The sequence below is a fragment of the Bombus affinis genome, chromosome 17 (genome assembly GCF_024516045.1).
Source record: "Bombus affinis isolate iyBomAffi1 chromosome 17, iyBomAffi1.2, whole genome shotgun sequence".
Lineage (NCBI taxonomy): Eukaryota > Metazoa > Arthropoda > Insecta > Hymenoptera > Apidae > Bombus > Bombus affinis.
Genome location: NC_066360.1, coordinates 3,832,409 through 3,846,543, shown reverse-complemented (window position 1 = coordinate 3,846,543; position 14,135 = coordinate 3,832,409). Strand labels below are relative to the sequence as shown.

The window sequence follows — 14,135 nt, the reverse complement described above, 5'->3', positions numbered from 1 at the left end:
AGATCTTACAATGTTATGAAGTTTGAAGAAATCAGGGAATTTATAACATATTAAAATATTATTTTCCTAAATATACAAAATTTCCCTTTCCTTCATGAAACAACAGATACTTTATTTATGTAACTTGTAAATACATCTTCTTTTTGTAAATTTCACATGTAATTTACTATCTAATTTAGGAAAAAATCCTATTCCTAAAAGTATATCTATACTTTTATTACTTTCTAGTTCTCATTTCTAAAGGATTACCTAACTCCATTAGTAATAAAAGGGATGATTGATGCGACTGGAATATCGATGTGAATGTCGATATAAATACATAATTTATAACATGGAAGAACCGAATATTATTTCATCCCAATTCGGAGGAATACAGGCCAGAGTTGGATTAAGGTCCTCTGATAGTTATGTACGTACGTAATCGCTTTAAAACATGATGTAAGAGTTGCAATTAGCCACAGCAGCAACAGCAGCAATCACATTGGTAAACAAGGTCTCAGCCTTCTAAATTCTAAAACAATACGTCTTACTTTCAATTAACAACATTAAACTTTACAAAGTCCGTAAGTACTCCTTTGATGTAATGGAAGAAAACGTAATGAGGGAAATGTAATTTAATTTTTAATAAACACTCTCTTCGTGTTTATTACCGAGCCAATTGTTCTAATTGTCATTTCGTACACTAATGATTCATTATCATGAAACACCACAAGCTTACCAAGTCGAAGAAGTTTCATTCTTTTAGAAATATTCTGCACGATACGAAACTCGAAAGACACTTGAGTACACGTGAAACGATAAACTTGCAAATATTCCTATTACAACAATAATTAAAACCAACAATCCTATATGAATCCAATTTCCTCCATAGAGAAATTACAAGCTGGAATGGAGAATCGGCGTCTGTTCGCTTCAAATGTTTTTCCCCCCAAACATGTTCCATTTCTGTTACTACGTAACAGTCGCTGCAGTATTGCCTGTCGCAAGTATCGACACTGTTAGTTAACCAATAGAGCAGGACGACTTTGGAATTCAATTTGCAGACTGGAATCGCACGAGTTTTTAAGTTGTACCGCGTACCAAAGTGGACACGTAATTTCCGTTGGATCGATTAACGGTACACAGCATTTTCAAGAGTGGATTAAAATCCATCGACCTATCGCGTAATATCGGTCGTTTTCTACAAAGTGGATGAAGATTCCCGTGACTACCTTTTGTATTTCACGGCTGTCGAACATCTTTATTGTCGCCGGGCGCACGGTCGCTTTTACATCAACGAGATATTAACGATCCCGAGAAATGAGAGCCAATTGAAATTATGGCATAAGATAAATCGCGATGTATCTCCGCATTTATCTGCAAACAAGTTGCATTGAGAATGCAACCGACGCGATAGACGCCTCGCCCGACGCTTAGAATTTTCTCTACGTTAGCAACCAGCTTATCTATGCCTAATCAATAACATAGAAATATAAACTATAAATAGACCGTGGAACAGTCAGCGAAACGACTGTCGCACTAGTCAGTTAAAAATTTAAAAATAACGGAAATAATTCGACCTCTACTTCTGCGATTATTTTTTCTCAAAGTATATAACAATCAACAAAGAGTTTGAACAACCTTTAGAAATGTTGTGGTATAATCGTCGAACAAGGTCGACGAAAATCACAATCGAAGGATACTAAATATCAGGTTAAAATGATAATAATTTTGCTGCGCATCGTGCAAAACGATAATTTATAAAAAGCATTCTCGCATAATGTACGATATAAGATAAATATTAGAAAAAGCGAAATTAGTAAAAACCGAGTTGTCATTGTCGTTAGAAGCTGCCATCGATGAGATTAACATGTGAAATTTGCAAATGAAAATACGGGAATCTCTTGCATCTATATCGAGAAATATCCATTAAAAGCGTTAAAAATGCGCACACAGAGCATCAAACTCATATTGATACCGGATCCATATTTATACGCATACGTTTTAATTCGATTTCCTAAACGACAACGTTCGGTCAAACGTTTTTGTAGCCATCATGGAAACTTTTTCTCTGTGTTTATATTGACAACACTGTCCCCTATACACGCGTGTTTATGAAACTAACGCTGTAAAAATATAACGTCGCCAATGATACGCCTATGTTACATTACAAATGAAATTAAAAATCTATTTTAATCCAATGGAAACCCGCTAAGCCATGCTTGTACGTTGTACAAACGAATTTTTTGGCACTTCGTGTTTAACAGTTCGGAAATTTTGTGAAAGTATTGGGCGAATTGTAGTCTGTTTGCTATTTTTCAGATATATACTTTTTGCGTACACTATCTCCTCTGTGTATCGTCAATTCTAACGGATTTAACATTAGTTGAACTGAATAGCGGAAAATATATCCATGAAATGAAAGGAATGAAGATATTAACAAATATATGTAATATGGAACGTCATATTACTAATATTCAAGACACAATATTAATATATATTTAAATGTCATCAAAAAGAAACAATCCTATATACAATACAATTTAAACAAATTTTTAATTATTGTGTACTAAATCACAATTGATAAGTTGAGATTAAAATGATTATCCTCATCTGAAGCGATTTTATAGTTGTTACTTGTTAATATACCTTAAATTTTAGGTACATTTTAAATATGGTACACAGAATTTAAGTTGCAAAGAACAATAATAATAGCAAAGAACAATAAAAATTCAATATTTCAATAACATCTCTTACGATCATAATTAAATATTTTTCAAAATGGCGTACGAGTGTTACATATAGGACCGCCACGCAATAATTTACCTTTTATGATCTAATAATTTTTCATCAAATAATAATAATCAAGTCAAATAATAATAATAAGAAGAAGAATAACCAAATAACTTGCAATTAATAAAATATCATTTGTTTTATCATCGAACTTGTATTACAGAGAATATATTAATACTGAAAACTTTCGTGACTTGCAAAATTTCACTAATGTAAGATGGCCTGGTATACGATTCCATTAGCTTACAATCTATGGTTTCATCGATCTCAAAATAACCTTATCCTATCAATTATGATTTAAAAAGATAAAATCATTGTTATAACTCACATAAATCCAATGATTACGACTTCTTTCCAACGATGACCATTGTTTGAAGCACCGAGTCACCATAAATCGTAAATACCAGTCTATTACAATCAGCGTATAATACGTAAAATGGCGAAGTAGCGGTTTGTTCTCGAATTTTTCACAAATACACGTATCTCGAAATCGTTTCTCGACGAAAATACATATTCGTTTATGTACGGTTTATGTCGCGACGAAATATTAATTTTTCGCGGAAAATATCTCCATACCGATTACTTGCGCGTCTCTGATATACGAACGTTACTATTTACTTCGTATAAATAACCGTTTCGCGAAACGACGATCGAAAATATTCCACTACAAACTAGAGGTCGCAATCTCCTTCCGGATTCGTCCGTCTTTCCGGCTCTGTAATTGGCCGATTTCCTGCTGCCATATTTAGTTTTGTGAGAGACGCGGGAACGCGTATGTGGAGAAATTTCGTTCCATAATTTTATTTAACGCATATCGTCAGAAGTTGTGAATATTCAGATTCTTCGGTTATCATAATCAGTGTATCAACGTTATTAACTTTCGATATCAAATTAACAAGCAGAATTCTTCTTATATAAAGTAAATCACCTCACGTATACATTCGAAATGACGCAATTGAAAATATTTCTCTTTTAATTGGAATTATTAATCGAAAGGCAGACATTTTTTAAACTCGTATTGCATCAAGCACTTATTTTGTCATTATTAGCACATGTTTCTTTTCGTACCATATTCCATACATATGTATGTACGTTCAAATACAGTATACAACTCTGTAAAATTCAACTATTATTATTTAAAGAATTGATATTAATTTTGTAGTAAAAAATATTATGATGAAGTAAAAGATCATTGATAATTGAAATACTTTAGCGTGTTATTGTGTGTAGTTCGTATTTCACGGGGCACCGGTCGCACCCGCGCTATTTCCGTTCCTGTTTCCGTCGTATAGCGCCACCGATTCGCGGGTCACAACATAGCTTCAACGTTTTTCGGCGTTTATGCGTTTATGCGTTGTGTTCATCTGAATGAAAGTGTCGCGAGTGTAATTACAAAACCAAGGAAAACAGAAGAAGAAAATACAGGAGCAGAAGGAATCCTACGCTGTAGCAGAACGCTCGTTGTCCATCACGGCTTTGTTCCATGGTGTTTCAACGGGGTAAGTCACCATTTTTAGTACATTTCAGGGCGTTTCTTTCCAACCAATTCATTTGCGTTCAATATCGTTTTAATTCCGTATATTCAGAGAAAATATCGTTCTTGTGTATTTTCTAACGCTGTTTAGCGTATAAATTCACCGCGAAAAATCGTTTCTAGAGATTAGCATATTCTGCAAAAGCGTTCCATAACGTGTTAATTCTATAGGACCCTTGAATAATTTGCAATAATTTCATAGAGGAACGTAAATGGCGCTTTTCAAGCGCCATATTGTATGCTTGTTACATGAACTTCCCGAATATCTTACAATTAAATGCTTGGATTACTCACTGTAATAAGCAAGGCAACATTATTTTTGATTTACTGTCAATGGTAGATATAATTTAATTGTAAGTATGTGTTGATACATAATGATTATAATCTGTATTATTATTTACAAAATTTATTATAAAGCGTTCAGAAATAATGTTTTCTTGCCTCTGACTCTGTAGACAAATTACACAGAGAAGATTCTTCTATACTTATAAAAAGACGTCGTTATTAATTCAAACACTAACGTTTAATTAGCAGTAAAATTTTAATGAAAATCGATACATACATTTAATGATACATCGAATGAATCGTACGTTAAATTTTAATATACTCTGAGTCACTTTTAAGACAAAATAATTAAAATTTGTATTATTTGTTGAATCCATTAGTTTTACTATCAGGTTCTCATTAATTTATACGTTTTATTCACATTCATGTAGTATTGTTACAAATTAGCTAAAGTATCCGCATACTTACAGATGATGGTATATGTATAACTTCTTTATATCAGTGTGGCGGCACACGAGCACGGAACTTTCCAACGGCTTCGCGACACAAAGCGCTATATCTTCAAAGCGTAAGGCCGACGTGCCTAATGTGCCATCGATATCCCTATGGTTCTTCCGCCGAATGTTTGGAAGAATGCACGCGCGGCAACCGCCGCGGTACATCTAATAAACACGTGTGTAGTAGGGATATCGAAGGGCAACTAAGAAAAGAAACCGTTTGGTTTCGAACAAAGAGTCATTCTGCCTCAAGTCGCGAGGTGCGAAAGGTTCAGTATCATATCGAAGCAAACACAAGCCGAGATACGCGATTGTAAACTCTCGATGGTTAATCATAAGTGTGAATCGTATAAATTGTTGACTCGTATCACAACATACCACCTCATCAGCAACATAACAAAATATACCTGCAAAATTAGAAAATGATTTCTACAATTTCATTCGTATGCTATTGATAATGGAATAAAACAAAAGGAGTTACGTGTGTGAGCAAATTTAAATAGATATTTAGAAAACATCTACTACGAAATACTTCACTAAGGATTATTAATTCGATCTATAATAAATCGGTACGATTAATAAGATTCTCTTATTTTTAGCATCTCCTATCTCGCCATAGCGATAACAAAAGATAAAATCTTCCAACTATTCGACTAAAATTTCTTCGATATATCAACGTTGCGTCGTTTATTACTGACATTCCCAGACACAGTCGTCTCTCGTTCGCGTTAACACGATGGAACATTTACGCGCGAACAATTACATTCGCGAATTTACCGCGCGAAACAAAGATACCTGGTTGTATAAACGTGTACGTTTGAAGAGTGGGAAGTATCAGAAGCGTAAGAAATGTTTAAATTATACAGGGCATGTTAGGTAAAACGTCTGGCCGCCATTTTGCCATAAGAGCTAAGACAACCGTAGACAGGCTTACGAGGCACATTATGCGGAGATTTGGTAATTTGCATAAAGCGTGGTTCATGCTGTTGATTCGCTGGAAAGAGAGATAGAGAGACGGTTGGCTGATTATAGGATGAATGTAGGAAAGAGGAGACTGGTAGATAGACTGGGGGATGGGAAAAAGGGTGGGTGGAACAGAGAGACAGGACTTTAGAGGATCGAAGAGAAAGGAAGACACTCGGTTCCACAATCGCTGAAATTTCACGCGATGGATCTTATCGAGGCGAATGCATAATTTCGAGGTATAATGCAGTCTTATAGGAACGTTTGCTATAAGATATGACGGAACGTGGAAAGTATTCTTCTTGGGGGGCGTCTGATTGCTCGTCGATTGTGTGCTACGCAATTTAACTTCGCCGGGAATTGATTGACACGTACATTGCTATCCGCTTTCGAACGACCGCAACACAATGAACTAAACGGTCGCACGATATTGGCGAAGACGTTAACGCGCTAATACGCGCGATAAGTTTGAGTGTAACCGCGAGCTACGTATGTATGAGTCACCGTTCAGACGTTTGATCGTATCTCTTCGTCCGTATAAGTGAGAGAGTTCTAAAACAAAGTCCAGGATCGCGTTTCGAAATACTAAATTTATTAGCCCTGGATGTCTGCGGATACAACAGTTACAAGATACTTTGCAAACTTTGTATAGCTTCGTCTCTTTCACTTTGAAATACACGTAACGAGATTGAAACCGCTATAGAGTAAATTCTGATACAAACGCTGTCTTAAATTCCTACGTATTTCGAGTGAAATTAGATTTCATAAGCCATAAGTAGTGTTCGCAGGTCTTTTACAGCGACAGTTATAATTACCTAATTGAAACCTTGGCTCGTTTCAATTTTAAACCACTAGAAACGGTAATTCACTTTTGCGAGGTCTCTATTATTTTTTTTCTTTTTTTACTCTGTACAGGAGACTTATCCATGAAAATACTTAAAGCTTCTTGAGATCTGTAACATTTAAATGTAACATTTAAATTTGTTTTCAAGGGTCACCGTATATCTCGCCGACGAATTAATTTCATCACAGAAAGCTGTTACCATCGTCGATACATCGAAGTGGCGTTATTTAAACGAGCAATGTTTTTCGAATGAAATTTCCTTTCAACGAGCGCACCATCTATCGATCTTGTCCAACTATCGCGAGAGGCCCGGATAGTTGAACAATTGGTTGACGGTTCTATTGTCGCGGGTCTGCTGCCTTAGATCTTCGTTTCAGTGTCCTTAACCTACCGAGTGGAATGGCCACTCGACTTGTCTCTCCTCTCGTCCCTCTCCTCTTGTCCCTCTCCTCTTGTCTCCTCCTTGTAATTCTGTACTTTTGGAGAATCCTTCTAGCTTCCGTTAAGGGAGCGTTCGCTTTCAGATTGCACGGAAACTCATCGCGTTAGATTATACTTGCAGACTCCTCGTCAGATGCTTGAAAGTAGAATCCGATCTGGACGACACTGATTGGAGGATTGATGTGAAAATGGTTGTAACGGCCGCAAGGATGAGGTAGGGGTTGATATTTTTCGTTTGGACTTGAAATCCTTCGGATCTGCTTGAAAGATCTACGTGAAATCGTCAGAGAATCAACTGAAATGTTACATATGCTGCAACATGTAAGACAGCCGAAAAGGGATACAGGTTTTAGCGTATATCATAAGCGTCTCTAAGCAGCAACAATTTTCATATTACAATGTTTCCATAGCATTACAACATAGCAGGTATTAGGAAAGTTAAAAGGGCGAATGATTCTGTTTTATCAGAGTTCTTCTCTACAATCTTTACGGTATAGTTATAACTGCAAATAATCCACTGAAACGAGATTCGGTATAGAATTACGCGAAACTGAATTTGGTGGTTGGATGCGCAACTCGTAGCACGGGTCACCGGAGCATTTTAATGTCTAAGAAGCAAACTTGCAGTCTATCAGAGGTATCATAATCGAAATCTCTACACAGCGAGTACCTTCCATTATTCGCGAAATCATGGGTTCAGCCGAACGGAAGAAGGGAAGAGGCGGCAGGAATATGAAAAGGATTCGAAGCGTTATCCATTATTTCACAGATACGTGGCAACGGTAGCGTCGAAGTAAATCGCGCCAGTTTCATCGGCGATGTAGAATTGCGGCTGGGGGTTGGGTGACTCCTTTTCCAACTCCGTCGCCCTCGTGGCCTCGTCGTCATCCTTTCCTGTCGGGACGGTGGCAATCTTCCTCGTCTTCGACGATCTGAAGATTTCCTCTCGATCTCACTGCAAGATAGAAACGCCGCGTCTCCCTCTTTCTCGAGCGATGGCAAACGTTTCAGGGCACCGCCGTCGTTTCCACTTTACTTCTTCTATTTTGCCCTCTGCCTTTAGACTCATCCTCGATTTCCTCTGTATGCCAGTACGGCCGATGCTTCGATCCCGAAAGAGGAAAGAGCCCACGGCTAGACTTACGGATGAATATGCCCTCTGCCGGTGAATTCATAACGTTCATTTATACACGGGTCAGTAACTCATATCCTTCGACGACGCCAGATAGACGGACGGTTCTCGTTTCAACCGAGACACAACCAGCTTGCTACACTTTTTCTCCATTCGATCCATCCGATAATGAAGTATCGCCGAGACCGTCACTGCCGCCACCTACATTCGTGTTCATTGCCCCTTCGCGACCTACGACCTCCTTAAGCCCGTTCCGCGCTACCTGGTCCACTCGAGGCTCAACCTATTTTCATCTTGGATCTGTTCCGGCGAGTGGAGCCGGGTAAGAGGAAGCGAACGAGGCCGTGGAAAGATGGTGACTGCATGGGGCGGAGCGTGTTTGGAAACCCTTTTGCGGCGCACTCTGCAGCCAACCTGAAGACAATGGTGCGAGCAATAGCGAAGCGAGCCTGGTGGAAACAGAAGACAAGTTAGATGGTATAAAGCAAACCATGCCAGCCGAGAAGATTCGTTCTCTCGATACGCCCTCCGTCCTTTTTCCTTTCCACCTTTCCTCCCCTTCCACTTTTTCTTTCGTCAATTTTCTATCCGCTCTTTTCTCCCCTCGTCGGGTTACCTTTTAAGCTACTTCGCGCACGGCTGTTGTATTCTCATGGTTACTTATTCTCGTGTTTCTCTCGTTTCACTGTCGACGAGGCTGTGTTCCAGTGACTCTACGAGAAGCACACGTCGCTTTCACCTTCTCGGTCGTCGCTACTTTTCGGCCAGGCCGTGGTGTTTTCAGATTTCTATCTCGCCGTTAGAACACCGTTATCGATATCGGATATTGGTCGCGTAAAAACGTTCTCACGCGTTCTTTGGTATCTAAGAAATATGAGAATCTTTTTTTGCAATTCTTTTGGCTTAATTACTTAGACGGTATATTCCTATTTCTCTTCGTACGTAAGACGATACTCGTGGGAACTATTTCAGCCACTCGCTAGCATGTTCTTGTTTATTTTTCACGTAACACGATCTTCAGCCATCGCATTAACTTTCGTTATTTATGAAATTTCCTTTATCAATTTAATACTTTTTCGTATTTACCGTTAACATCATTTCCTTTATTACCGCCCTTCCCAGTTTCCTTCTTCCATCTATTCTCATTTACACCTGTTTCGTGTCAAGATTCGCGTTTATTACACACGCCCGGTTCTTCGGAAGGATCCTCGCAAGTCTCTCGCCTGTTCGTGCTCGTTTTGGCAGCTGGATGCACGGAGAACGTGTGTCGCCACGAAATGGCGGTTTCGACACTTCGATAATTTTCAAGAATCTTAACGGCAAGATCTTGCCTCTGTACTGTTACACCCGAGAAAGCTTCGATCCTCGGTTGAAACTTTCTTGCCGTATATACCACGGAAACTTCGAAGAAACAAGAAAATCCACCTCTTCCGTCAGGAATACACGTGTATACGTTCCTTCCGGAAGCTGCACTTTTATCTGAGAATTTTCCTTCTGCAACCTCTCGTCCGGACGTGGATGCAGCTTCGTACAGATTGTAAGAACGAGAGATTGAAGAAGCAACAGTGAACTTGTTTCCTTTACAAACATTTCTTACCGATTGCATCGTATAAATCGTTCAGAATTATTTTATCGAGATAATGTTTTTCATTAAGTGGTTTCAATTCTTGGAATATTTGGAATATTATTTAAGGAGAGTATCTGGACCCTTTTAAAATGGATTTTTCTCTTGGCGGTGGCAACAATTTGGCGATAATACAATAATACGATATTATTATTATAATTCACAGAAATTTGGAAATAAGTTGAACATAATTTGCAAACGTAGTTCTATTTATCGTAAAGTCGCATATCCCAGTAGGGTGACATCGGGAAAATTCTATTCGGTTGGCAACTAAGTTATTGCGGATTTTGTCATTACCACCTAATGAGTAGTTTAAATTAAAATAATAATTTTGGGAATTATTGATATTTTTTAAAAAATTTTTTGAAATTTAATATTATATTTTAATCTTAAAAATTTTAATTTGTAAATTAGTGTTTTTAAGGGTTTTATAATATTAAATTTATTACAGATAATTTAATTTTAGATTTGGTATTAATAATGTTAATTATTTTATTAAATCATAATATTTATTTTTAAAATTTGTTAATTAGAATAGAACATTTAATTGCAATAATTTTATTTTATTTAATATTGATTAATTATAATAGATGACTTTATTTAATTTATTTAATTCATTCTGTATGTCAAGAAGTCTTAGGTCTATCTTTATTGATAAGTATAAATTATGAATATGGTCATCAAAAGATTAATTTTGTAAATTTAAAATAATGAATGAAATTTTAATTTTATTAATTTTAATATTTATAATAAAATATATTAATTTTTTCATTTTAAGAAATTTAATATTTTTAATAAGATTTTATTTTTTAACAAACATAGATTAAGTGAATTAATATCGTTGGCAGTTTAGGAAATAATTATTATACAAATTATTTAGTTTTAATAATATTTTGGGTATTTGGTTTAATTATTAAATTTTATAGCTATAGATTTATTAATATTTTATTTTACATATGATATATTATTCTATACATGATAATATTACCACCTAATGACAAAATCCGCAATCACTTATTTTCCAAGCCGATTAACAATCTAATTTTTCTCGAAACATTGGAACATAGTTTCGTGAAAATTTAAGAATATCTTAAATTACAAAATTACATAATCAAACGCCAGAATATTTGCTATTCCATACATAAGTATCTTTTATATCAAACTTTCTTACGAAATGCATAACACGAAAAATAAATACAATGTAAACTTTAGGAATTTTTCTCATGACTAGAAAATGAGAATATGTAACAAAATATTACATTAATATCGCTTAATGTATACATTGAACTGAAAATAACGTTTCCTTTTCTAGTGATATAGTCTGACTAATTTCCAATACGTTTCATTTATCTACTCTATGATCTACCAATTTTTGCTTGCATTATGAAATCCATAACCCAAACCGGTTGTTTTTTTCAGTATCCGAACACAAAGACATTTTTAATTATACCGCGTTAAAATCTTTTCTTTGATGTGGTACACTACCTCCCGTTGATAACCACGTTGAATTGCATTGATGTGTCGTTGTACGTTTGATATATCACCGTTTCGATACTGTGAACGCTTAATCAGGATGATTGGTCTCGCTACCTTTGACATCGTCTTTCAAGCAGTTGCAATTCCAATCGTTAAATTCGCTTTTAAACTCGAAACTCGGGTGAAAATATCGGAGGCAGTGGTGTAAAAACGAAAAGATCATTTGATATCCCTTCGTATCACTTGCAACGTAATTATCTCAGTTCTATTTTACGATATTCCCGTGTTCCAATTTGCAAAAGTTTCTTCAGTTACTACGCCCATTAATAGAATTAAATAAATTCATTTTTATGAGTTTATGGGAATTCCGAAGACTCGAAAGTTGCGTAGGATGCACGTATTAATACACAAACAGAAAATAATCAATGTTAGTACAATTACAATATTTAGCAGGTAAAACGAATCTCTGTCTAAGTGCTACTTTCACGTTTACGTTCAATCTTCTCGTTATTATTTTACTACTTGAATTATTATAAATAATAATAAAATATTAAAAACTCGTATAAATGTATATGCCCAAACATGTTTCCAAATTGGTCCGATAAAAATTCGGCCATTGAAATTCGTAATTAAACAGGGATACACTCTGCTGTCGCCCTAATCAACGACATTAACGTTACGTCCATTCATCTCCATCGGAATCACAAGCCTGGAGAACAGGTTGACCCAGCAAACAACGCGTTGCAAATGCATTAGCGAAACGAATATCCACCGTGAGATGTCTGTTAGATACGTTTCAAAGGCATTTGTTTAAAAAAACGGGACAGGAGGAAAGCAGTGGTTCCGATCACGAAAGGAATTTTCCAACGAGTTCTCTCAAGCTCGTGTTGAGTGTTTTTCGTACTTTCTAAAGAGACCGGTGTACCTATTCCAACCATAAAAAAGCCCGGTTTCGCTCGTTCAACTAAGAGAACATCCACTACTTTTACACTTAACACGGTATGGTAAGCTTCATTCAGCCAGTTACTCTGCTCTCGTCTTCCCTTTTGCCGTGTGTTTCACCAAGTTCGCCGAAGAAGCGAAACTGCGAGTGAAGAACGCGACGCCAGCGCGTATACGCCATTTATGCTCCTCCCCCCAGCAGGAAACTTTCAATTACACTCACGTAGCGTGTCGGTATATCCCAATACCTTTCTGCCTAGAATTGAACCTTCTAAGCTCCTATTCCCAGGGGATCAAGTCCATCTGATTACTGGTAATGGGGTTGTGTTTCGTGGCTGTTCGCTTTCTGCTTAAATCTCTTGGATATTTCCATAATAGAATGTTTGAATCATGGGAAAACCGTGTAACACCGTTTGTGTACTTAAGTTACGATATCCGTATCGGGTACCTTTCACTTTATGAAACTATATGGGTTGGTAAATAAGTGATTAAAAATTTTATAATTACCGCCTAATGACAAAGTCTTCTTCCCTTCATGTTTCTCCTGTTGGACTTGAGAAGCTGTACGTTCAGCGGTGCAACATTGATATTTATTTTTCATGTTCCTACTTTTCTAGTTCTTCAATAAAATTGTGCAAATTTTATGCTGTTTAATGTGCGTAATATATATGTCGAGTTATCATTGGGGTTAGGGGCGTTTAACGAATCTTCATTTGGATCAGTTGTTATACAATATAGATGATAGTTAATGGTACAAATATGATTAACCGTGGCGATTAGATACTCAAGATGCTAATGACAATAATCTTAGGTTCAATAACGAATACACGGTCAACGGGATAGCAAATGCGCTTACTTCTCCACAGTCCAAGTGGAACTGAACTTACTTGTGCACAAACCAAGTGGAACTGAACTTACTTGTCCACAAAACAAGAGGAACTAAACTTACTTGTCCACAGTCCAAATGGAACTGAACTTACTTGTCCACAGTCCAGTGGAAATGAACTTACTTGTTCAGTCCAAATGGAACTGAACTTACTTGTTCACAAACCAAGTGGAACTGAACTTACTTGTCTACAGTCCAAGTGGGACTGAACTTACTTGTCCACAATCCAAGTGGAACTGAACTTAATTGTTCAGTCCAAGTAGAACTCAACTTACTGCCCTCAGTCCAAGTGGAACTGCTCATGTACTTTTTTCTGTACCTCTCTGTACCCCTCGGGTCAACTATATTTTAGAGGAGAGCTATACAACTATTCCATACCTCTGTTAGGTAAGAACATCCATCCCGTTACGGTGGCTACGTTTAGCGACCAGATGTGTCACTTCGAGTCCAAGCCTACTGTCACATATCTCGGGCAAACATAATCGGATTAAATCATAAACGACTACTTCTAAGTTTTATTATTGAAGTACAGCTATAATAAAACGTCTAGACTAAAGTATTGGGGATCTTCCCAAAAATTCCAAAGGGAAGGCCCCGATGTTCTTACATCTCCGACATATATATATATATATATGTACGTTAATATTATTAGGTCGTCCCGAAAGTTTCCTTGAAAGTTTTACAACGTTTTTTCTTTTATGTTATTTTATCGAGTTACGTATGATCCACTTTGATCTCT

At 36.7% G+C, this 14,135-nt stretch overlaps 1 protein-coding gene and 1 long non-coding RNA gene across 11 annotated transcripts in view; one reads left to right on the top strand and one right to left on the bottom strand.

Moving 5' to 3' along the window:
* Positions 1-3,373, bottom strand: part of LOC126926057 (uncharacterized) — a 114,182-nt gene extending 110,809 nt beyond the window's left edge. Inside the window, exon 1 of the long non-coding RNA XR_007714238.1 lies at positions 3,101-3,373. This is a non-coding gene — a long non-coding RNA (uncharacterized LOC126926057). The remainder of the gene's footprint in view (positions 1-3,100) is intronic.
* Positions 1-14,135, top strand: part of LOC126926018 (neurexin-1) — a 659,019-nt gene that overhangs the window by 52,901 nt on the left and 591,983 nt on the right. The gene's annotated exons all lie outside the window — the stretch shown is intronic.